Below are 25,545 nucleotides of genomic sequence, written 5' to 3' on the forward strand. Positions count from 1 at the left end.
GTCTTTATTCTGTCACACGACTGGTTTCGATAGCACTTTACCACTTTGCTCAGGCCTCACCACTGCCAAAACACTATTTGATATCCTTGGCGCATTTACTGTGGGATTCTCGTCACTAGCACACGTGGGCTAGTAACAAGGATTCGACAGTAAATGTGCCAAGGAAATAAAATAGTCTTTTGCCAGTGGTTGGGCCAGAGGATGGCGGTAATGTGCCGTCGAAACCAGTCGTGTGATAGAATAAAGACATTCTCAAGATGTGGTGATTTTTCTCAAAATATCATCAGCTGAAGACTCTCGTCCATGCAATAAGATGGACATCTATAAATTACACTTTATGTTCTGTTTGAACAGATTGTAAAATGAAAAAGGAACATTATTTGGAAAAAAAACAAGAATGTTTCAAAGTCTCACAACAACAGAAAAAAATGATGTGGTCAGTGCACTGTTCAGTAGCGTATGTGTCCTCCCCGAGACCTCAGGCGCTCTTGAATGCGACGGGGCATGCTCAGTATCAACTCGTTGCAAGTCTCTTGAGACATATTCTCCCACTCCTCAAAGGCTGCGCTCCTGAGAGCTTCGAACGTTGATGAAGGGTGCTGACTACTCGAAATTAATCTTTTGAGCAGTTCCGCGCATGCTCTGCGCAATTCATATCCGGTGAGCATGCTGGCCATTTAGTTCTGCGGATCCCCATCCTGTCAGATGTCGCTACACACTGCGAGAACGATGAGGTTATCACCCTGTAGAGTGAACCGTTCCCCTACAGTTTCGGCAAAACTACTGACTATGGGTCGGAGGACGTTGTTTTCGTACGCTGCAGTAGTCATGTGGCCTTCAATTGCAACGAGTGTTGTGCAGCGGCCATACACGATACCTGCCCAGAATATGATTGGGCCACCGAGTTGTTGGTGACGTTCCACAATCATTGAGGGATGATAACGTTGCCCTGTTTGCCTCCATATGCGAACAGAGTTGTCGTCGGGGTGCAAGCCTATTCGCAGTTCGCCTGTGAACATCGGTTTGCGTCACTGGTCTCGTGTCCAATGTTCGTGTGCTCTAGTCCATCTTACACGAGCATCCCTGGGATGTGGACGGATTGATGGAGTCTTGAGAGGTCTTTGGCTCTACAACCCCCATCATGAAGCCTGTTGCGTGCATTTTGGGTACTTAACCCTTTGTTTCCTGACATAAGAAAAAATTTACTTTTTAACATTTTCTTTGCAGAATTTGTGCTATTGTGGCCTCAAATGACGGTAGGATTTTTTGTAAAATTTCATTTTATTTTTCACAACTTTTTTCTCTCCTGGTACTCTGAAGTACCGTCAGACTCCATGGACAGAATCACAACAGGCGCAGAAAAATGCTCCAATTTTTATAATTTGTACTTTATTCCACATAAATATTAAATATTTTTATATTAGAAAATTAATTAACAGAAATATGATATTTCTGATTTTTTTTTATTTCACATAAATTTATTCTAGAGCAACTTCACAATACATAGTAACTTAGCTATACATTTTTGACAGTATATACATATCACATATTTAGTGATACCTCATGAAATTGTAGGAAACAGTTCTTTTTCTCATTGCAGCACAAATACACTTTACATGTACTACATTGTGAATGTGGTCTCGACTGAATTTTATTTTTCGCACACATTTCGCATCGTCCTCTTTTACAACTGAACACTACAAAATGGTTTCCTCTGTTGCCAAGACGTACATCCTTTGGAACAGAAAAGTTATCCTTCCTTCTCTTTGGGAGAGTTATTTCATCTTTACCAGAGTTTTTCTTTTTGAGATTTGGCACTTGCTGTTCATTCATTAGCCCTAGTGCCACAGCACATCTGAATTCCAGCAGTGGCAGTGCCACATGTACATCACTGAAAATGACGTAAGCATTGACAAAAGCAATTTCTATTGCTCCCCGGAAGAGACGGTGCCACCATTTCTTTGATCGCTTGTCAAGACCATAAGTTGAACGTAATCTGTCTGCATGATCCACACCACCCATGTTTTTATTGTAATCACATACAATAACTGGACATGGTATAGTCATACTAGTTCCATCTTTCTGTTTTCTTCTCACTACGCTCTGTTAAGGCCATGGAAGTTTGAGGCAAAATACACTACTTTATTTTCCTTCCATTGAAATACTATTAGGTCTAAAGATGACTCTCTGTGATTTGATTTAGACATTTTTCTTTAGGTAAATTGCCTGGCAAACCTTTCCTGTGTGTTCTAATTGTTCCACAGGCAAATGTATTTACCGATTTATATGTGAGAAAAAGTGGACAGAACAACTAGTGAGAGGTAACGCATTGTTGCTACAATAAAGTGTTCGCACAACCTGACGGTACTAATAAGTCCGCCTCATATTTTCCACTTTATCTCATTCACATGTAACGTAATGCTTCAAACTATTATAAGAAAACAAAGAAGATAAGTACGTACAATGGAAAACTCAACGGAAGTTTCAATAAATTGCGCACAAATTCAGGCAACACCATGGAAACAAGCACATACAATCTTCTGTTTTCACAGCAGCGCGCGAAAAACAATTTCAAGCTCTGACCGCCAGAGAGGTCTATGTATTGCACAATAACATCTATGAAACAGTAGAGCAGAGTTACTGTTACGTACCGACAGGCTCTCAGATCACGAAACTGCACCACGATAAAATAATGAGAGTCAAAACTTACTGGTACTTTTAAGTACCGTCAGGCAACAAAGGGTTAAGGCAACCCCTGTGGTTCCTAGAAACTCGTGGTGCAGTGAAGTCGCTACTTTTGTAGGGTGTCTCCGTGCATATATTCTTACATACCGGTCCTGAGCTGCTGTAGTTTTGCGTGGACGGCGTTCATGATTTCGATCCACTATTGAATGCCTTTCCTGAAACTTCTACCGTAGCCTGGAGAAACACGTTAATTAACGTAAACAATATTCGCAACATCTACTTGTATCATGTTTTGTCCCACTGATGTGATGATTTTGATACGGTCTGCCATGGACAGACTATTCAAAGTGGTTACACTGCACTACGAAGCGCTCGGACAATGTGCTTTCACAATAAAACTCAGCTCTGGTGTACTCGTAATGCGTTTGTTTAGAAGCCGTGACTGCACAGCCCCTGATGATGCAGAGTGTCGGCGACGAACTAGTTCGCATTATGCATACAGCCTCATTCCAACATAAACACAAAAGGATCGTCCATAGTTACTATTGCTGGGTGATTTGCAAATATGCTTAACTCATTAAAAGAAATGCTCGCATTAATCGTAAAATAGATATGGATTATTGATCAATAATTTCGTGAGTAATTGAGCCGATATGACGATTTTTAAGCCCCCATTTTTCTTTTTTTCTTTTTAATATTTTTTTCTGAAAATATTCACCGTAAGTACACCGTAACATGTCTGTTTCGCTTAGAGACAGAAAAAGATGTATCGCCTTGAGGTATTTAAACCATCTCTTTAAGCAGAGGAAGCCACTGACAATAATTTCTCTGGATAAAATATACGCAGATGACGAAGTGAATGAATGTATCTACGATAACTAAATAAATTGTACCGAAATGAAAATAACAATAAAATCATAACCAATAGATTTCTGCCGCGGAGGGGGAGGTGCATGAGATATTAAAGACTCTAGAAGTCCAGTAGAAATCAGCTGATGGAGTGACACAGCACTATATTTTCGCCGACCTGTGGTGTACAGAGCGAAGCTGCTGCTAGCTTTTACGAGAGCGCTGCGGAGAGCGACCCAACGCTATCGCATCAACGATTCATGGCAAGCAGGCCTCCGAAGAGCTGTTAACTTTTGAAATACCACAGGGCCTCACCTGCGGGATTTCCAAAAGGGAACGCTGCTTTCCAAACAACTTTATCGCGACATACTATGTGATGTACCCTGTTGGCCATTAAAACTGCAACGTTACGAAGGAGGCATGGCAAAGTGGTGTGAAGTGTACTACGTGTTAGGGTATGCAAAGTAGGTAGTAACATTTCAGTGCCACGGCACAAAGTAGATAAAAATGGTTCAAATGGTTCTGAGCACTATGGGACTTAACATCTGAGGTCATCAGTCCCTTAGAACTTGGAACTACTTAAACCTAACTAACCTAACGACATCACACACATCCATGCCCGAGGCAGGATTCGAACCTGCGACCGTAGCAGTCGCGGGGTTCTGGACTCAAGCGCCTACAACCCCTCGGGCACCACGGCCGGCACAAAGTAGATAGGAGACACTTATAGTTTCTATGTAAGAAAAGATCACGCAGCGTGATTCTCATTCAGAAATCGATTGTGAATGTTGTAATTTTTTGTGAAGAGATTTTTGTATACTTCGTGTAATAAGGAGAAATTTCTGGCAGCACGTGTGGGAATTCGACAGGAGCATGTGCCACATCGAGACTGCGACTTAGCCTTCCACATTACTCGAGATCCTATGACTGTCATGCGAACACAAATCGTTGGGCTTCAGGAGAGCCTCACTTAACGTCATGCAGGATCTCAAATGCCCCATGTGACCAACTCCAGTGAGGACTCAAGTACTTAAAGCTGATATTCGAAGACAATCAATGATACACTCACGGGGAAAAAATCCCGTCACCCTGAAGGATCTGTGTGAAATAAACAAAAATTGGTAGGCGTGTTTCTGCATCAGAAAGGTGACGTCTATTCAGATTTTGCGCCAGTTGCATATCAGTGGCGCCAGTAGCGCCACTACAACGATGCAAATAAGGTTTGCTTCACATCCGTTCTGTAATAGTCGTGACCGTTGGTTACATTTGGCAACGGCCTTGCTGCAGTGGATACACCGGTTCCCGTCAGATCACTGAAGTTAAGCGCTGTCGGGACTGGCCAGCACTTGGATGGGTGACCATCCGGGCCGCCTTGCGCTGTTGCCATTTTTCGGGGTGCACTCAGCCTCATGATACCAATTGAGGACCTACTCGATCGAATAGTAGCGGCTCCGGTCAAAGAAAACCATCCTCAAGACCGGGAGAGCAGTGTGCTGACCACACGACCCTCCTATCTGCGTCCTCATCTGAGGATGACACGGCGGTCGTATGGTCCAGATGGGCCACTTGCGGCCTGAAGACCGAGGGTTGGTTACCTTTGGGATTGGATGTGGTGAATTGATGTTAGGTAAGAATGCCTTTAAGGCGACAAAGACGCAATATTAGCGCCCCACTGAGTTTGAACGAGTTCCCGTAATAAGGCTACCAGAAGTTGCATGTTCCCTCTACGATATTGCAGAAATACTTGGCAGGAGTGTAGCCACAACACATGATACCTGAGAACGAGAGTGAACGGTCGCAAGAAGACCGGACACCGGACACCCAAGTGGCACGAGAGGAAAGACCATCGTGTTTGACATATGGTTCTTACACTTCGTACTATATCCGCAGCACTAATTTGAGCAGCAGCTGGCACAATAGTAACATAACGAAATGTTGCAAACCGGTTACTTCAAGGACAGCTCCGAGTCAGACAAGCTGTAGCATGCATTCCACTGGCCCCAGACCACGGCCATTTGCGACTAAAGCAATGTCAAGCGAGAGGTCATTGTAACGCAGGGGGTATATCTGTTGTGTATTCAGATGACAGCTGCTTCTGCCTCGCTACCAGTGATGACGGTTTGTTAGTTAGAAGGAGGCCACTTGAGGACATGCAACCATCCTGTCTGTATGCTAGACACACTGAACCTACATCTGGAGTTATGGTCCAGGGTACGATTTCGTGTGAAAGCAGGAGCACCCTCACTACAAATTTGTACGTCAATCTGGTGATTCGTGCTGTTGTGCTGCCGTTCATGAAGAACATTCCGTGGGGTGCTTTCCAACAGGATAACGCTCACCCACATACCCCTGTTGTAACCGAACACGCTGTACAGAGTGCTGACACGTTGCCTCAACGTCCTCGATCACCCGATCTGCGTCAGGTCGAGTACATATGAGGCATCCAAGGACGACAACTCTAGCGTCATTCACCACAAGCGTTAACTGTTCTTGCATTGACCTACCAAGTGCAACAGACATCGTACTCCATCGCAAAAACTGTCGTCCAGAACCTTTATGGCACCGAGCATGCATGTTTGCATACTTACATTCAGCATTCTGATCGTTAATTAATGTACCATCAAGTCACATTTTCAGAGGCTTTTCTCACTATTACAGTAACCTGTGAACTTGCAACTTTAATCGCTTAAATATGTTACGTGTACAAATGTATTCCCGAAATTACAATTGTTCTACATTAATTATTTCTTGTGTTGGTAATTTATTGACTTTCTTTTGCATGTGCCTTTTTCCCGCAGTGACGCAGGGTCGGCATGGTTAATCGGATTTGGCAAGCTTAAGTTAAGGGGTGGCCGGAAGCCCTTCCTGCCGCCACCCCATACCCCCCAGGACAGAATTAGTGTACCCCAACTGTCTGCATCCGGTGTAATCCATGGAATAGTGTGAATGTGTTCAGATGTCTGCGAGCTGTGTAACTGAGGAGGGACAGGGTACCAGCCCGGCATTAACCTAGTGGGATGTGGAAAACCGCCTAAAAACCACATTCAGGCTGGCTGGCACTCCGGCCTCCGTCGTTAATCCGCCAGGCGGACTCGATCCGGGGCCGGCGCGCCTACCCGAGTCCAGGAAGCAGCGCATTACCGCTCTCGGCTAACCTGGCGTTGGTAATTTATTTTCTGTCAGTGAATAGTTTTATTTCTCTAAATTAAGCACTAGCAGATCCTCTGCATTTCGATTTTTTTCAGCCAGTATGTGACCAATACAACAGATATTAGTCAGTACACTAAAACTCTACCCGCCGTAGTTGACTTTATTAGTCCGATTCACATATACCGACCGCTGTGGTTACACGCTAGACCCGCATGCTTAAAGACGGTGCTTCCGGTCTCCACCTGGTCATCCAAATTCAGGTTTCCGCGATTTACCGAAAAGCGCTTTTGGCAAATGCTGTGAGGTTTCCTTTGAAAAACACACGGACGACCTCTTTTCCCACACGTCCGTAGCCCGAGCTTGTGTTCCTTCATTGTCTTTCATGCATTAAACCCTTATCTCCCGTCTTCATTCCATTTACAGAGCGATGAGAAACCACAGTTTAGACACCTCAATAATTAAATGTCACACTGTCTCTTTTTACCTCATAGGCTGGCTACGTAGCAATATATCAAGACTGTCATATCGTGGAGGCAAGTGCTGCTTCAACTCAACACCAAGTCGTTCTGATTCGTTTATGCTAGTTACCTTCATGGTGCTTTTCAGACAGTTACCTCAAATCTTCCACGTACTGACACGTCAGATATGCACTTCAGCCACAGTTACACAAACACTACAATAACTTTCGGTTCTGACGGTGGTTATATGATATGCAATACAGTTCGCAGGGCAACCTGTGATACGATGCAGAAGCAAACCGTATTGGTAAGTGTGTAGAAACGTAGCTGAAGCTTAGGGACAGTGACAGTCATAGGCAGCACCTGAAATCTATTTGACAGAGTAACCGGGCAGGTCTTACTTTTTGCCGAATGAAAAGTCTTTCTCTGCCTGCCACGTCCTGACGCGACCTACCATTCGACCATGGGTGAGGGATCAACCTCAAAGCGATCAGTAATTGTACTCGGCACCGGCGGACTCTTGGGTCTTGCTGGACATCCGTTTGGATCCTCATGGCCGGTGCACAGCAGTGCTGCCCATGCACTACAGCCACAAGCTGTGTAACTGAAGCCAACACAACCTGGAGCTGAGAGCGCACTAGGCAATCAAAGTCCACATCCGTACTAAAGACAGTGGAAAACTACACTGAACAGACAAACAAACGACTATCGATAGGTGCTGCGGAAGTCTCTTCTAGAAACTGACGAAAGCGTCAGAAATGTGTCTGATAAAATTAAATTAACACGCATAGATTCAAAAACTAAACTACCAAAGCACACAGGTGAGACAATAATTCGCGTCTGGTTAGGAAATTATGAAATGTATAAAAGCGTTTTCGTTTCCCATACAATCCAAAACGCCAGAACTCTGTCTATTAAATATTAAATTAAAGCGCAGAAATTCAAAAACGGAACTACCCAAGAACTTAGATAAAACGGCATGATTCGCTCCTGGTTAAGAACTCGTAAAATGTCACAAAATCGGTTACGTCCTGTTGCTGCTCTGTCTTGGCCGGCTGCTGCTGCCTGACTGGTTCACTAGTGCCAACGAGCGATTACTAGCTTTCAGAACAAACTAGCAAATGATGGTCGACACGTGTTACGGAACTCTACTGTAGACGCTGACGAAAACGCAAGAAATGTGTCTAAGAAATTAGATTAACATACAGAGCTTCAAAAACTAAACTACCGAAACACGCCGGTGAGACTACATAATTCGCTTCCGGTCAGGTTCTTGTAAAATGCACAAAAAGGTTTGTATCTCCGATACACAAGAGAATGCCAGAACTCTGCCTATTAAATGTTAAATTACCGCGCAGAAATTCAAAAAATGAACTACCAAAAGCACACAGATTAAACTATGTAATTCTCTCCTGGTTAGGAGCTCGTAAAATGTCACAAAATCGGCTACTTCCCTGTTGCTACTCTGTCTTGGCCGTGTCTCCTGCCTGATTGTTCTCATCACTTTCTTGCTGATGTCTTGCAGTATGTAAGCACACCATTTTCTAGCTCTCTGTAATATTGTACTTAGTGCAGAAGTAATTAGCCTGAGCTATGTATTTACTGATTAGAAAATGCGCCACCATCTCTGACGAATAGTATGTAAAACTGCTTTTCATTTGGGATGCAGTTACTTTTCTGATGTGTCGACTGTGCGCTACCCGCGAGCCATTGAATGTATATTTGCAGATTTTCATGGGTCGAGCACTGCAATCCATATTTCTTGTTGCGAAGTCCAATTACTGTTTTTCTTTGTGTAATGGACAGCATTATGTTGCGTTACAAATCGAGTTACCACGGTCCGCCGTCACCGAGCTTTTCTGCTTTCCAATGACGACTCTGCATCTCATTACAAAGGAATGATACTAGCAGGCAACACAGACATTTTAACTAAGTGGAAGGTTTAAGTGAGTGTAAATTGAAAATTTAATGACGTATATTGGTTTGTTAAATTCCCGCTGTGGCCTCTGTGCTGTACTCTTAGACAGCTTTCAGAGGACATACGTATAAGCATTTGAGTGCATCAATTTCTGTTTCTCCTTTTACTTAGGGTAAGTCAGGGTGATATGGTGAATCGGGTGAAATGGTAAATTGCTTTAATTCTTTACTGGTTAACAGATGTCTCTGTATGTCTGCATACCAACAGTCTCTGATCATCTGTGCAGTAGTGCACGTGTTGAAAACCAGCTCTGTTTTAAAAACCGCAAATACTTTGTACAAAACTGTTTTCGATGTTAAATAATTTTTACATTCTGCATGCATTTGTAGATGTTACTTCAGGCAGCGTAGTCCGCGGGGTAATTTTTGATATATTCTGCCTTCTTATACTGCTTATGTACTACATAATCTAGAAATCGTTGCGTCTAGTGTTTTGAACTTCTTGCCGTGCTATTCACCGTTTCACCCATAGCAAATGGGAGAAATGGTGAACTCGGGCAAGGGTGATACGGTGAAGGACTTTTCTTATGTGTAAAGTTTAAATCTTTTATTTAGGTACATCCCGACCAGGGTATTTGACAAGTCATGAAATGATAGCGTTTCCTATCCCGTGCGAGAGTTAGATTCTGTTTTATCCGACGTCTCAATACAATCGTTAATTTTGGTTTGTCAGTGATTAAAAAGGTTAATGTTTTAACTACCGCCAATGTTCCAGGCAAAGACGCCTACATTTTACAAAAGACAAAAAAGATCCAGCCATGCTGATTGGACAGAGGAGCAACTTAACGATGCCGTAAAAGCGGTGCAAAATGGAATGAGCCTCCAAATAACTTCCGGGAATTCAGCAAGGTAACACTTTCAGCGACCGCCGATATTTCGGCGGGAGAACACCCCGCCATTTTCAAGGCAAACTGCAACGGACAGGCGGCGTACATGCAAATTTAATACCTCGGTTCTCCAACAGAAGCAGGAAAGATAACACACACACACACACACACTGAACACTAGTGCCACCAGAGATGACCAAAGTCAGAGCTATCGATAGTGAGACTATGAATTCGCAGGTGAGGCAGCATTGACTCTGTTCCTCTGTTTTTTGACAAGGGAGAGAGCCGGATTCCAAACAGAGTTTAAACAGAAACCTCCATCCCTGTTAACGAGGTTGCTCGCTAATTTAATCTCAACTGCCTCCCTAATGACACTGTCCCAATAGCTGGACGTGCATGCCAATATCTCGGTGTTATTATATAACATGGGGTGACCAGTATCCAAGCAATGTTCGGCAATTGCAGATCTATTTGGCTGCTGTAATCGTGTGTGCCGTTTATGCTCAGTACATCTGTCCTCCATGGTCCTGATAGTTTGACCAATATATGCCATGCCGCAGCTACAAGGAATACGGTATACACCCGCCTTACGCAGTCCAAGATCATCCTTAACGGAACTCAAAAGTGCTCTAATTTTAGATGGAGGTCGGAAAACACATTTCACATCGTATTTCCGTAAGATACGACCGATCTTATTAGACGTGTTTCCTACGTAAGGCAAAAAGGCAGTAGACTTAGGTGTTGACTTAGAATTATCATCAATCACCCGATGTACAGTTGGTCGATAGCGCAACGCACGTTCAATCTGTCTATCACTATAACCATTTTGACGAAATGTAACTTCAAGATGGGGCAGCTCAGCTGGCAAAGTGTCAGCGTCAGAAACGACATGTGCCCTGTGTACCAAGATACGAAGCACCCCTTCACGCTGAGTCGAATGGTGACAACTATTAGCTTGTAAGTACAAGTCGGTGTGAGTACGTTTCCTGTAGACTGCATGTCCCAATGATCCATCATCTTTCCTCCTAACCAACACGTCGAGAAAGGGAAGGCAACCATCCTCTTCCACCTCCACCCACTCCGAAGAATTTGCCGGTAGTTGATTTTATTAGTTCAATTGAACAGGCAGTTTGCAAACTACCTCCTGACGCTGCAGAGTAAGTTAGGAGGGAGGCATGCCGTGTTTTGACTAGGGCTCGTCCACCCAAGAGTAATGTAACAGCAGCAGAGAGGGCTGCTTTACGCTCTCTCAAAGTTGATCCCAGTATTGTTATTTTACCTGCTGACAAGGGCAATGCCACCGTTGTTTTAAATAAACATGATTATGTACAAAAGATGCAACGTTTACTATCTGATTCAGTGTATCGCAGAATCGATGCTGACCCCACGAAAAGTGTTGAGAGAAAGACCAACAGCCCCCTGAAGAAAAGTGGTTTGTCGCAGGACACAATCAAGAGGCTTAACACCTATAGTGCCGTTCCCCTAGGTTATATGGCCTTCCAAAGGTTCATAAGGAAGGGGTTCCTTTCCGTCCTATAGTGAGTAACATCGGCGCTCCGACATATCGTGTATCCAAGCATCTTGCTTCTCTGTTGAGTCCACAAGTAGGACGGTGTGAACATCATATCAGGAACTCAGCTGATTTTTTACGTCGTTTGGAGGGACTGAGGCTGAATGACTCTGATATTTTAGTGAGTTTCGATGTGGTCTCTCTCTTCACTCGTGTTCCTCTGTCTCATTCGTGTTAAGTCCCATAGTGCTCAGAGCCATTTTGTCTCATTCGTTGCGGTTAATTGAAGCCAGGTTTGCTGCTGATTTAACGAATCTCTTTAGGCATGTGTTGACATCCACTTACTTTTTATTTAATGACCAGTATTACGAGCAGACAGATGGAGTTGCGATGGGTAGTCCGTTGTCTCCTGTGATCGCAAATTTATTTATGGAAGACTTCGAGGAACGTGCATTGGAGTCGGCGCCTTTAAAACCCGCCTGTTTCTTTAGATACGTTGACGATACCTTCGTTGTTTGGCCTCACGGTAGGGAGAATTTGAATGTCGTTCTAGAACATCTGAACTCGATCCACCCGAACATTCGATTTACGATGGAACTAATAAAATCAACTACCGGCAAATTCTTCGGAGTGGGTGGAGGTGGAAGAGGATGGTTGCCTTCCCTTTCTCGACGTGTTGGTTAGGAGGAAGGATGATGGATCATTGGGACATGCAGTCTACAGGAAACGTACTCACACCGACTTGTACTTACAAGCTAATAGTTGTCACCATTCGGCTCAGCGTGAAGGGGTGCTTCGTATCTTGGTACACAGGGCACATGTCGTTTCTGACGCTGACACTTTGCCAGCTGAGCTGCCCCATCTTGAAGTTACATTTCGTCAAAATGGTTATAGTGATAGACAGATTGAACGTGCGTTGCGCTATCGACCAACTGTACATCGGGTGATTGATGATAATTCTGAGTCAACACCTAAGTCTACTGCCTTTTTGCATTACGTAGGAAACACGTCTAATAAGATCGGTCGTATCTTACGGAAATACGATGTGAAATGTGTTTTCCGACCTCCATCTAAAATTAGAGCACTTTTGAGTTCCGTAGCCACTGACTTAGCTGAAGGCTGTTCTAACTATCTGCTCCGCAAATGAGCGAGGCTTCGTCAGTGTGCATCGCTCGCTAAGTCGTCCGTACAACTGGGGCGAGTGCTAGTCCGTCTCTCGAGACCTGCCGTGTGGTGGCGCTCGGTCTGCAATCACTGACAGTGGCGACACGCGGGTCCGACATGTACTAACGGACCGCGGCCGATTTAAAGCTACCACCTAGCAAGTGTGGTGTCTGGCGGTGACACCAAAGTCACCATGGCGACGAACACTTTTCTCGCAACCAGAGACTAGTTTGCTAGTTTGTTGCTACCATCACTGTAGAATGTTTGACTCTGGTGACGGTGTCACAACTTTACCTGTGCTTGCACTGCTTGATCGCTATCAAAAGGAAGTCCTCAAGTGTTTTCTTTATGTTTTATAAACGGTTGGAAGTCGGATGAGGCAAGTCAAAGAACCCGAGGCGTCGTGTTGCTGGGGATGTCGCAGCCCTCGTGTGTGGTCTGGCAGAGTCATGCTGAAGCATAGACTGCTCCGTGTGTGGACGAACTCTTCCAATTCAAAACTCGATTACAGTACACCTTTTGTTACGCACCGACATAGTTACGTTACATACGGCCTTATTTCACGCCACAGTTCGGAGTCCTTTAGCGACAGAGGGCTCAAAATACGGAAACGTGAATAATAAAGATCTAGAATGTCAATAATGTTTGTTTTATTTAAGAAATCTTAAGAGTTTCAACATAAAAAGTTCGGAGGTACATCTTTTTCACCACGCTCTCGTAATAAGAATCGAGACTTTTAACTCCTCACACACGATGTTTCTCAGCATCCTAAGCCACCTGTAATGTATACCTCATTTAGGGTAAATCAGGGTGATATGGTGAACAAAAAATTTGGGCCTCGTAGAAGACAAGAATTTGTTTACTTAAACAAAGTAAAAACACTCTCCTTTCATAAAATGCATAAGGAACACATTAATAGTAACACGTCCTCTTTAAGGCATAACAAAAGTTTTTACAAAAAACAATACTTATTTTTATCAGTGCCCTTTGGGTGAAATGGTGAACTTATTTCCCCTCCTTTTTGCCACATACGTCACACATAGATTCATATTTTGAACAGTCTTCATGCAGCCAACGTTTGCAGCTAATACATTTGATCCAATCCACATCCTTTTTAGTGCAACTGTACAGTTCACCACAACCTACACAACAACATTCTTTATCATCCGCGTCGTCATCATCCAGCGACGAGTCGCATTCGGAGTCAGTGGTAGACGCTTTTCGTTTCTTAGGCTGCTTCTTTTTGATAATTCCTTTGGTATCTTTTTAGCAATTGCTCTACTCCTCACTGACTCATTTTCTCGTTTTCTGTTTCGCAGTTTGTCGATGTTTTCTGAAGAAGTCGGAACCTCAGCTAAAGCTCTGGACTTCTTCCTTGCAGATGCAACTTCATCTAGGATAGGTATCGGCGAAACATGGTCCAAGAGTTTGCCAGGGGTTATTTGAGATTCTTCTGTTGCCACTGTCGAGGTCATATCTGTTGCTTCTGATGAAGACTGCATGTTTTCCTGTGGATTTTCCGGCCGTCCTCCGAACACTAGTCTGGAAATTTTTGTATTTGGATTCATTTTAATGTACGAATTGGTTCAAAAATGGTTCAAATGGCTCTGAGCACTATGGGACTTAACTTCTGAGGTCATCAATCCCCTAGAACTTAGAACTACTTAAACCTAGGTAACCTAAGGACATCACACACATCCATGCCCGAAGCAGGATTCGAACCTGCGACCGTAGCAGTCGCGCGGTTCCAGACTACAGCGCCTAGAACAGCTCGGCCACCCCGGCCGGCTAATGTATGAATTGCAAGCATTGTAATAATAGGATTTCAGAGCTTTAAAAAATGCTGTGTCTAGCGGCTGCAGATCGGGTATGGTATGGCTGGGTAGACAGAACAAAATTATGTTTTCTTTCTTCTGCAAACTCTAGTGTATCCACGCTGCTGCAATCAGAGCTATGTCCATCCAAAATAAACATCACGGTTCCCTCAGGCTTCTTCGGTGCAAAATAGATCCTTAGCCACACAAGAAAAACATCAGTTGTTACGTACGCCAACTTTTGTGATATGAAAATCGTGGAACTTGACGGCATACCGTCCTTGTACTCGGCCTATTCATTTTTCCCTTCAAAACACAAGCTGGGGGTGAAAACATGCCCTCTCCATTGCAGCAAGAAATTACACATATGCTTTCAGCCTTTTCACCGGATGTTACAGCTGGAACGCTCTTAGACCCTTTTGCTGTCAACACGTAACCTGGTCTATTATTCAGCTGAAGTCCGGACTCATCTACATTGAATATATTTCCCGGCTTATCGAGGAGGTTATGCTCTACTAAGATGTTCTGCAGCAATGAAAAATAGTCTGAAACGTTTTTCGTACTTAAACCCCTTGATCGTGCTTGTGAAACTCCTTCCGATTTGCGGATTGAGAGTTCCGGATTTCTTTTTAAGAAGAAATGTAGCCAGTCCATTTCAGCAATTTCCTTTTCTCGGTTAAATTTTTGATGTTGGTTATATTTCTCAGCTAGTTTATATGCCATTGTACGTACTTCTGTCCTTGTCGTGGCAAATCCGAAGTTTTGTAATTTTATGATATGCTTTACCAACTTTTTCTCACATTCTTGTCTTAGTACAGGCGGCCCACAAAAAGGTTTTTTCGTAAAGAACTCGTTTGCTAATCGTCTCTTCAGCGTTGACCATGGAACGTGAAACTCCTTTGAGGCTTTATTCAGGCTCATTCCAGACCTGAGTTTCTCCTGGCGTATACAACTTTCAAATAATTCCGGGAATTCAGCCAGGTAACACTTTCAGCGACCGCCGATATTTCGGCGGGAGAACACCCCGCCATTTTCAAGGCAAACTGCAACGGACAGGCGGCGTACATGCAAATTTAATACCTCGGTTCTCCGACAGAAGCAGGATAGATTACACACACACACACACTGAACACTAGTGCCACCAGAGATGACCAAAGTCAGAGCTATCGATAGTGAGACTATGAATTCGCAGTTGAGGCAGCATTGACTCTGTTCCTCTGTTTTTTGACAAGGGAGAGAGCCGGATTCCAAACAGAGTTTAAACAGAAACCTCCATCCCTGTTAACGAGGTTGCTCGCTAATTTAATCTCAATTGCCTCCCTAATGACACTGTCCCAATAGCTGGACGTGCATGCCAATGTCTCGGTGTTATTATATAACATGGGGTGACCAGTATCCAAGCAATGTTCGGCAATTGCAGATCTATTTGGCTGCTGTAATCGTGTGTGCCGTTTATGCTCAGTACATCTGTCCTCCACGGTCCTGATAGTTTGACCAGTATATGTCATGCCGCAGCTACAAGGAATACGGTATACACCCGCCTTACGCAGTCAGAATAGCAATAATTAGCATATCAAAGTAAGACAAAGCAAAGATGATGTTCTTTACGGGAAATGCTCAATATGTCCACCATCATTCCTCAGCAACAGCTGTAGTCGAGGAATAATGTTGTGAACAGCACTGTAAAGCATGTCCGGAGTTATGGTGAGGCATTGGCGTCGGATGTTGTCTTTCAGCATCCCTAGAGATGTCGGTCGATCACGATACACTTGCGACTTCAGGTAAACCCAAAGAAAATAATCGCACAGACTGAGGTCTGGGAGGCCAAGCATGACGAAAGTGGCGGCTGCGCTCACGATCATCACCAAACGATGCGCGCAAGAGATCTTTAACGCGTCTAGCAACACTTTACTTTTTTTTTGTTCTCATCAAACCCCATGTCATTCCAAGCATGTGTATCAATTTTTACCTCTCTATCTACATTATTCCGTGCTTTATTAAATTTTCAAATTTATACTGACTTTTTGATCACCCGGTACATTCTAAGAACAAAAAAGACGCACCACGAAGGCGTTGTCTGAATGGGACGGAAAACAGTAGAAATGGTTCAAATGGCTCTGAGCACTATGGGACTTAACTTCTGAGGTGATCAGTCCCCTAGAACTTAGAACTACTTAAAACTAACTACCCTAAGGACATTACACACATCCATGCCCGAGGCAGGATTCGAACCTGCGACCACAGCGGTCGTGCAGTTCCAGACTGTTGCGCCTAGAACCGCTCGGCCACCCCAGCCGGCAAAACAGTAGATCTGATGTACATGTACCGTCAGACAAATAATTACAGTTTTCGAAGAAAAGGATGATGTATTCTTGAGAAATAACTTCACAAATTATGTAACTCAGTAAAGTGTTGGTTCATCACTGGGCCTTACACAGGCAGTTATTGGGCTCCGCACTGATTGGCTGAATTTTTGGATATTCTCCTCAGCGATATTGTGCCACATACTGTCCAACTGGCTCATTAAACAGTCAAAATCGCGAGCCATTAGGAGGGCCTGCCCATATTCCTCCAAACGTTCTCAATTGAGGAGAGATTCGGCGACGCTGCTCGCCAAGGTGGGGTTTGGCAAGCACGAAGACCACCAGTAGAAAGTCTCGCAGAGTGCAGGCGAGCATTATCTTGCTGAGATGTAAGCCCGTGATGGCTTGCCCTGAAGGGCACAAAACAGGGCGTAGAATGTCGTCGACATACCGGTGTGTTATAAGGGTGCCACGGATGGAAACCAAATGCTATGAAATGAAATTGCATCTCAGACCACCACTCCTGGTTTTTGCCAAGACAAGACCTCAAATAGCCGTATTTTTTGAGAAATTATTTTATTTAGACACGACTTTCGGCGTCTTAGTAACGCCATCTCCAGCCGCTATGCACTCCCTGTACCGACAATCAGATATATCGATACTTGCGTAACTGGAGCCATCGATATTTAGATCTCGGGATTTCGTTTTTGGAGTGTTTGCTTCGAAGTCTTGCAACAAGTATTCAGAGTAGACACTCCAAAAACGAATTCACGGAATCCAGATATTTACGGTCCAATTATGCGAGTATGATGTATCTGATCGTCTATACATGGATTATGTGGGGGTCTGAAGATGGCATTTTTGAGGTGTCGAAACTGGTTGTCTAAATAAAATAACTTCTCTAAATATACTATTGTTTGGTGATTTTCCTTGTAAATATTTTACTGGCCGCTGTCACGTATGAATAATGGATAAACGGAGACCAGTTCTGGCTGTCGGGCCGTATAGCTGGCGACAGGTCGATAACCTGCCCCTGTCCGTAGCGTCTCCAGACACGTTTTTGCTGGTCATCAGGGCTCTGTTCGAAGCGGGACTCATCAGTAAACGCAATTCTACTGCAGCCAATCATATTTCTGGCCGAATGTGGTCGATATCACTGCGCACGGGCTTATTGCTATAGAGAAATCAATGGTAGTCACCGCGAGGGGCGCCAGGAGCTCAGCCCCGTTTCTGTATGCCACAGTTGAATGTTCCTTGTGGTCAGCGAAAGATTATTTGCATACTTGATACAGGGTGTTTCAAAAATGACCGGTATATTTGAAACGGCAATAAAAACTAAACGAGCAGCGATAGAAATACACCGTTTGTTGCAATATGCTTGGCACAACAGTACATTTTCAGGCGGACAAACTTTCGAAATTATAGTAGTTACAATTTTCAACAACAGGTGGCGCTGCAAGTGATGTGAAGGATATAGAAGACAACGCAGTCTGTGGGTGCGCCATTCTGTACGTCGTCTTTCTGCTGTAAGCGTGTGCTGTTCACAACGTGCAAGTGTGCTGTCGACAACATGGTTTATTCCTTAGAACAGAGGATTTTTCTGGTGTTGGAATTCCACCGCCTAGAACACAGTGTTGTTGCAACAAGACGAAGTTTTCAACGGAGGTTTAATGTAACCAAAGGACCTAAAAGCGATACAATAAAGGATCTGTTTGAAAACTTTCAACGGACTGGGAACGTGACGGATGAACGTGCTGGAAAGGTAGGGCGACCGCGTACGGCAACCACAGAGGGCAACGCGCAGCTAGTGCAGCAGGTGATCCGACAGCGGCCTCGGGTTTCCGTTCGCCGTGTTGCAGCTGCGGTCCAAATGACGCCAACGTCCACGTATCGTCTCATGCGCCAGAGTTTACACCTCTATCCATACAAAATTCAAACGCGGCAACCCCTCAGCGCCGCTACCATTGCTGCACGAGAGACATTCGCTAACGATATAGTGCACAGGATTGATGACGGCGATATGCATGTGGGCAGCATTTGGTTTACTGACGAAGCTTATTTTTACCTGGACGGCTTCGTCAATAAACAGAACTGGCGCATATGGGGAACCGAAAAGCCCCATGTTGCAGTCCCATCGTCCCTGCATCCTCAAAAAGTACTGGTCTGGGCCACCGTTTCTTCCAAAGGAATCATTGTCCCATTTTTCAGATCCGAAACGATTACTGCATCACGCCATCTGGACATTCTTCGTGAATTTGTGGCGGTACAAACTGCCTTAGACAACACTGCGAACACCTCGTGGTTTATGCAAGATGGTGCCCGGCCACATCGCACGGCCGACGTCTTTAATTTCCTGAATGAATATTTCGATGATCGTGTGATTGCTTTGGGCTATCCGAAACATACAGGAGGCGGCGTAGATTGGCCTCCCTAGTCGCCAGACATGAACCCCTGTGACATCTTTCTGTGGGGACACTTGAAAGACCAGGTGTACCGCCAGAATCCAGAAACAATTGAATAGCTGAAGCAGTATATCTCATCTGCATGTGAAGCCATTCCGCCAGACACGTTGTCAAAGGTTTCGGGTAATTTCATTCAGAGACTACGCCATATTATTGCTACGCATGGTGGATATGTGGAAAATATCGTACTATAGAGTTTCCCAGACCGCAGCGCCATCTGTTGTTGAAAATTGTAACTACTGTAATTTCTAAAGTTTGTCTGCCTGAAAATGTACTGTTGTCCCAAGCATATTGCAACAAACGGTGTATTTCTATCGCTGCTCGTTTAGTTTTTATTGCCATTTCAAATATACCGGTCATTTTTGAAACACCCTGTACAAGAAAATGGTGAATTCGGGGCTCTGAGTGACTCTGACGACTGCTCGATCCTCACTTTCTCTCCTCTCTATACGTTGACCCCTTACTTCTTGACACCGTGTTATATGTTTCACCCATTGCTGTCAACATCACCGAATACTGGCATCGATCCTCTTCAAATGTCGAGCTATTAGCCGACTACTCTGCACGTCCTTTCTCAAATGCTGACATCTGCATATATAGTTGAAGCGCTTTTCTGCCTGTCCACCTGAGTACTCGGAATGAAATTTGCAAAAATTTTGTGCCCTGGTACAATTGTACAGCAGATGGTACAAACATGGTACTCTCTCATTATGAGGAACTTGGTTCCTTACTATGCTATCTATTAGAAAAAAGCAAGCAGTTGATAGTTTGGGTGGTTTAAATGTAGATTATCCGTGGGATTCTGGAATCGTAAATGATCTGGAATTCTTATTTGGATACTACATGTTAATCTCAGTAATTTTCCAAAACGGGAGGCAAGAATAGTAGGAGCCTAACTTTCTCTTTACAATTAAATCACTACGCTTAGCTACATACAGGGGTTGATATACACCAACGGGGACAGGTGGCAATGTGTGCCCCGACCGGGATTCGAACCAGGGATATCCTAATAACATGGCAGATGCTCTATCCATCTGAGCCAGCGAGGACACAGACGATAGTGCGACTGCAGGGACTTATCCCTGGGACGCCTCCGGTGAGACTCACATTCTTAACTTATTGTCCCGCACTATGTTCATAGTGCCCCTGCCCATTGTACTCGTTACTCGCAGCGTTTTGCCGGTTCCCGTAAGAGTTCGGGCACTGCTTGTGGGTCCGTACAGAAGAAGATGGTCAAATCTGTTCTTTCGGACATGTCCGAAAGAACAGATACGATCTTCATGTATGTATAATTTTCTCTTTAATTAAACGTAGTAACAGTATACCAGTAACAGATTCTCTATCTGATCATGATCCAGTGTTAGTTAGGGTAGTGTGCCTTGCAATATTGACACTCCTCAGTTGAAATCAATTAGAATAAATAATGACTCCAGAAAAAAAAAATGATTTAGTAGTAGTTTACGAGAGATGATCTGCGATGAAATTTACAATGAACCAAATGCTGACATACAGTTTAATTAATTACATGATAAATTCATATAATTATCTGAAAATATGTTTCCACATAAGCTAATCAGGAAGCACATTGAACGTCCATGTAAAAAACAATGGATCACTAGATGAATTACAGTAGCTTGTGTAAGGAAAAGGGAAATATATCTGTTGGAAGAAAAAGCAGAAGCCATGCCGTAGTTGAACATTACAAAAACTGCTCAAAATTACTAATAAAAGTTGTTAAAAAATAAAGGAACATGGACTTTGTGTCAGAAATAAATAATTCCCCCACCATACGTAAGGCTTTATAGAGTGTAATGAACTGGAGACATGATAGTTAATCACAGAACAAGAACACGTAACTATTGAACTAAATGGAATGGGTACAAATGATGAGTCATAGCCAACGAAAATGTTTAATGATCGTTTCTTAAATACAGCAGGAAATATAGGGACACAGAGTTTAAGTGAAATATCACAGCATTACCTGGAAAAAGCAACTCTCATAAAATTCAATCATATGAATGTACCACCAAATTCTCCTTTTAAAATTAGGAAAATTACATATCCTCTATTATCTAAATATGATGTTTCCAACAAAGTGCTAAGTATTCGCTCAAATATAATACACCGTGTCTTATCACAAATATGTAATGCATCTCAAGCACAAGGCATTTCTCCAGGGAGATTGAAATATACCGTTGTTAAACTCATCTGTAAGCTAGGTGATAGGACAATTGTCGATAACTACCGATCTCTTTCAATAATGACATCATTTTCCAAAGTTTTTGAGATGGTCATGTATTCAAGAATAGTATCTTGTCTGAGCAACAATAACACCGTCAGTGAATTATGTGTCAATATCGGAAAAGTTACAATAATAAGAATAACGAAACTTCCTGGCAGATTAAAACTGTGTGCTCGAGCGAGACTCGAACTCGGGACCTTTGCCTTTCGCGGGCAAGTGCTATACCAACTGAGCTACCGAAGCAGGACTCACGCCCGCCACTCACAGCTTCACTTCTGCCAGTACCTCGTCTCCTACCTTCCAAACTTAACAGAAGCTCTCCTGCGAAACTTGCAGAACTAGCACTCCTGAAAGAAAGGATCCTTTCTTTCAGGAGTGCTAGTTCTGAAAGTTTCGCAGGAGAGCTTCTGTAAAGTTTGGACGGTAGGAGACGAGGTACTGGCAGAAGTAAAGCTGTGAGTGCCGGCCGTGAGTCGTGCTTCGGTAGCTCAGTTGGTAGAGCACTTGCCCGCGAAAGGCAAAGGTCCCGAGTTCGAGTCTCGGTCGGGCACACAGTTTTAATCTGCCAGGAAGTTTCATATCAGTGCACACTCCGCTGCAGAGTGAAAATCTCATTCTGGAATGAGAATAATATTTACACGCTCACTCACCAAATTTTTCACGCATTAAATAACAAAATAACGTAGGTTAGTATTTTCTAAGACCTATGTAAGATATTTCTATGTGTGAATCACAATATTCACCCAGGTAAGCTCAGTTATGGTATTGATGTTAGAGTCAACCCATGGGCTATGTCATATGTAACCGAAAGAAAGCAAAAGCTTGAGCTTGGAAATTCAACCAATGTAATGAGGGGAGATGTTTTAGGCTGGTTTTCTCTCTCGCAGCCCTCCAAAACGCAACACACTCATTTCTCCACATCTGGAGGTTCTACACCCGCTATAAGTGTTGCATAAGGTGAGGAAAAAGTAAATAGATTGGAAGCTTCCTAATTCTTAGCTGTCTGTACTAAACAGAGTTTAAACTTGATAAAAGCACATTTTTAAAATAGTAAAACAATTAAGTTCAGCCACATTTTCACCTAAAATTATTTCAGATCTAGTAGAGAGATAAATCATCGTGCTGACATATCTCGCTTACTTTCAGTTTGTGTTGTCATTTGGAATAATGTCTCATGGTATTCCATCTCTAGGAGGAAAAGTCGTTATTGCTCAAAAACGCACTGTAGGATAATATTTGGTGTTCATTCACGATAACGTTTTGGACATATGTTTAAGGAGTTAAGCATTTTGATTACTGATTAACAGCATATTTATTCTCACGCAAAGTTTGTGTAAATAATACTGGGCAATTTTAAAGTAGCAGTGGTGTACATAATTACAATACCACAAGTATAAATGAAATTAATTACATCACGTTAAGGGTGTCTTTAGCAAAAAAAGTAGTGCACAATGCTGCAACCAATATTGGTGATCATTTACCCAGTAATATTAAAAATCTGAAAGACAGCTAGGAAATTTGAAAACGACCTCAAAAGTTTTTCCTTGACAACTCTTATACCTTAGAAGAATTTCTGTTATTGTAATGTGAAAAGGACATAGGTAGGAATTAATGACTCATATCTGTTAGTTAAAAAAATAATAATCATGTAAGTGATCAGCATGTAGCTATATTTACAAAATAGTTTATGATCTCAACATAAAATGACTCATTTCACATCATTACGATTTATCATGCACGAGAAACTAAGTAAACTCACCCAAAGTGGCTCTACTGTACTATGTTCCACAAATATGTAATTTGGTAATTAACTCTGGAAACAAAACGATTACTATTAAGTAGGAAATCTTAAGCAAATTAATAAACGATATTAGGAATGCTGAATTCCATAAGTTTGAAATATTATGTACCAATATTCGTCATATGGACCACTGTTAATATTTATTTTCGTTCTTACAGTATGATAACACAAAAAATATGAAAGTAAAGGTGCTAGAGGTACATTTGCTCGTAATCTGTAGACAACCTCCACTCTCCACCCACAAACATATAAACCGTTTTTTGGTCTACCTATATTTTTCGAAGAGACAAGTTGCGGATCGAAAATGTCACGTTCTGCAATTTCTTTTTATGATTTCGCCATTGGATCCGAGTTTGTACATTATCTTTATTAGAAAAATTCTAATTTAAAATAGTTTTAATTTTCCACGTTGTAACACTAGAACTAGGCCCAGATTCTCCGTATCGATTGAACGTTTGTCGATTTCGTATTGAGTTTTATTGTGCTAAAATTCATAAATAATGGCTCTCAAATGCCGGTAATAGAGTATTAATGCAGGCGCAGGCGGAGATACCAGTGCAGGAAAGATAGATGACTTTTACTTTGTAGCTGCACAAGGTGTTAGGGAGTTGGACGTAAGTGTAAATGGATAAAAGGGCACAGCATAAAAAATTAAGGTGTTTCACCGTTCAGTTTCGCACCCTGTTCGATGTCCTCTTCCAGTAGCAACTTCCGCTGGCAACTTGTTCATATTTTACTCTCTTTCCAAGACTATTTCGATACTGGCTGTTTCATTCATCTGGCCGTTTCTCGCCGGCCATTGTCACAGTTTAGCTGGACGCCAATCTGCGCGGAACTAAGATAAATGGAGGTACCGCAGTTTTACTTTAGCGGGCTGCCCACGGATAACTCATTAGTTGCAGAAACCGCAGAACACCAGTGGTACGGAGGTTCGATGGAAAATTTATGTCATCGGGATGAGCCGAAAAACATTCGAGAGCCTTTTTATTCGCGTGTCGGGGATTTATAGCAGTCGGTACATCTGGAGTATTGCCAGCGCTTTGTCATTCTCTTCACCCACGCGCGTACATCAGAATCCGAGCAGAGGCGAAAAATGCGAATTTATACCACCCGGTTTCCAACATAAACGAAGAAAACACAGAAAAACGCAAAGGACAATGTGAGCAAAAACGTCCAAATTTATAATAACAGAAGATTTTTCTTTGACAAGGCTTTCCCAGAAAGCAATGTGAAGTCATTGAGTGTATATTACTAGAATTTAAAACGGAAAGATTTACTGTTCCAGGGGAAAATCAGCTAGTCACGTATGTCAGTAAAATAGTATAACGTAGGCCATGGATACCTGTACGGTCATTTTAATTCTCGTTGGCCATACTTCGTTTGACATAGAACTTGCTGCAGTTAAGAATGTCAGGTAACTTGGTGTACTGTACATGAAGTATAACAAATTACCTCGATAATATACCTCGCAGTAGTACTATCATGACCTGTCAAATAAAATCACAAGGTCATCATGCTTGGAAGATGTGGCTTCCGAATGCTGTCATCTTTTCCTCAAACATACCAATGATGGACATGTAAGGAATACAGATTTGCATTTATGTTTTCTCTGATGGTCTTGGTAACAGGATTGGAGTACGAATCTGTTCTTTAAATGTATGGTGCAAGCATGTCTTTGACCACTAGGGGAACTCGGTGCAGAACGGGATAGCGGGGCACAATGGGAAATTGCTCTTTTCTAGACTGGACAGTGCTGCAAACTATTGTATGGACATGTAAATATTTCTCCGAACGGAAGGGAAGTCAGGGCATTTTGATTTAGTTCGAAGTGCGAGATCTAAGTGAATTGTTGTCCGTCACGTTACCGCTTGCATTGTTCTAACGTTTGGTGAATTTCAACGCCAGATAATCTGTCAATTGTTAATTGTATACCCTAAAATGACACATTCCCTTAAATTGCATGGCATTTATTATACTTCAATTACTTAATGCGTTTAAATACGTCAGTTATTACACTCCATAAAAGTTGTTGCCCTCAAAAGTGCTCTTGGGGCGGAACGGGACGGGGCAGAATGGGATAGTGTCCCGTACTGCCCCATCATATTTTGATGCAAGTAGAAAGCAAACGATATTCTTTTTTTTTTCCTTGCCGTTCCAGATGGTGCGAACGTAAATGAAAAAGACTGATAGACAGCAATGGGACGTAGAAGCGATGTAAATGGTAGTTTCAGCATTTTCATCGTCCCAAATGGGAAGCATCTAAGCAGTTCAACGTACCGAAATCAACATTGGAATGATACGAA

General features: G+C 42.9%; 1 protein-coding gene and 1 pseudogene across 1 annotated transcript in view; one reads left to right on the plus strand and one right to left on the minus strand.

The window, feature by feature from the left end:
- Positions 1-25,545, minus strand: part of LOC126252712 (protein white-like) — a 258,277-nt gene that overhangs the window by 196,841 nt on the left and 35,891 nt on the right. The window lies entirely within an intron of this gene.
- On the plus strand, positions 4,803-4,920 carry LOC126253715 (5S ribosomal RNA; annotated as a pseudogene).

The sequence above is a fragment of the Schistocerca nitens genome, chromosome 4, assembly GCF_023898315.1.
Source record: "Schistocerca nitens isolate TAMUIC-IGC-003100 chromosome 4, iqSchNite1.1, whole genome shotgun sequence".
Classification (NCBI taxonomy): domain Eukaryota; kingdom Metazoa; phylum Arthropoda; class Insecta; order Orthoptera; family Acrididae; genus Schistocerca; species Schistocerca nitens.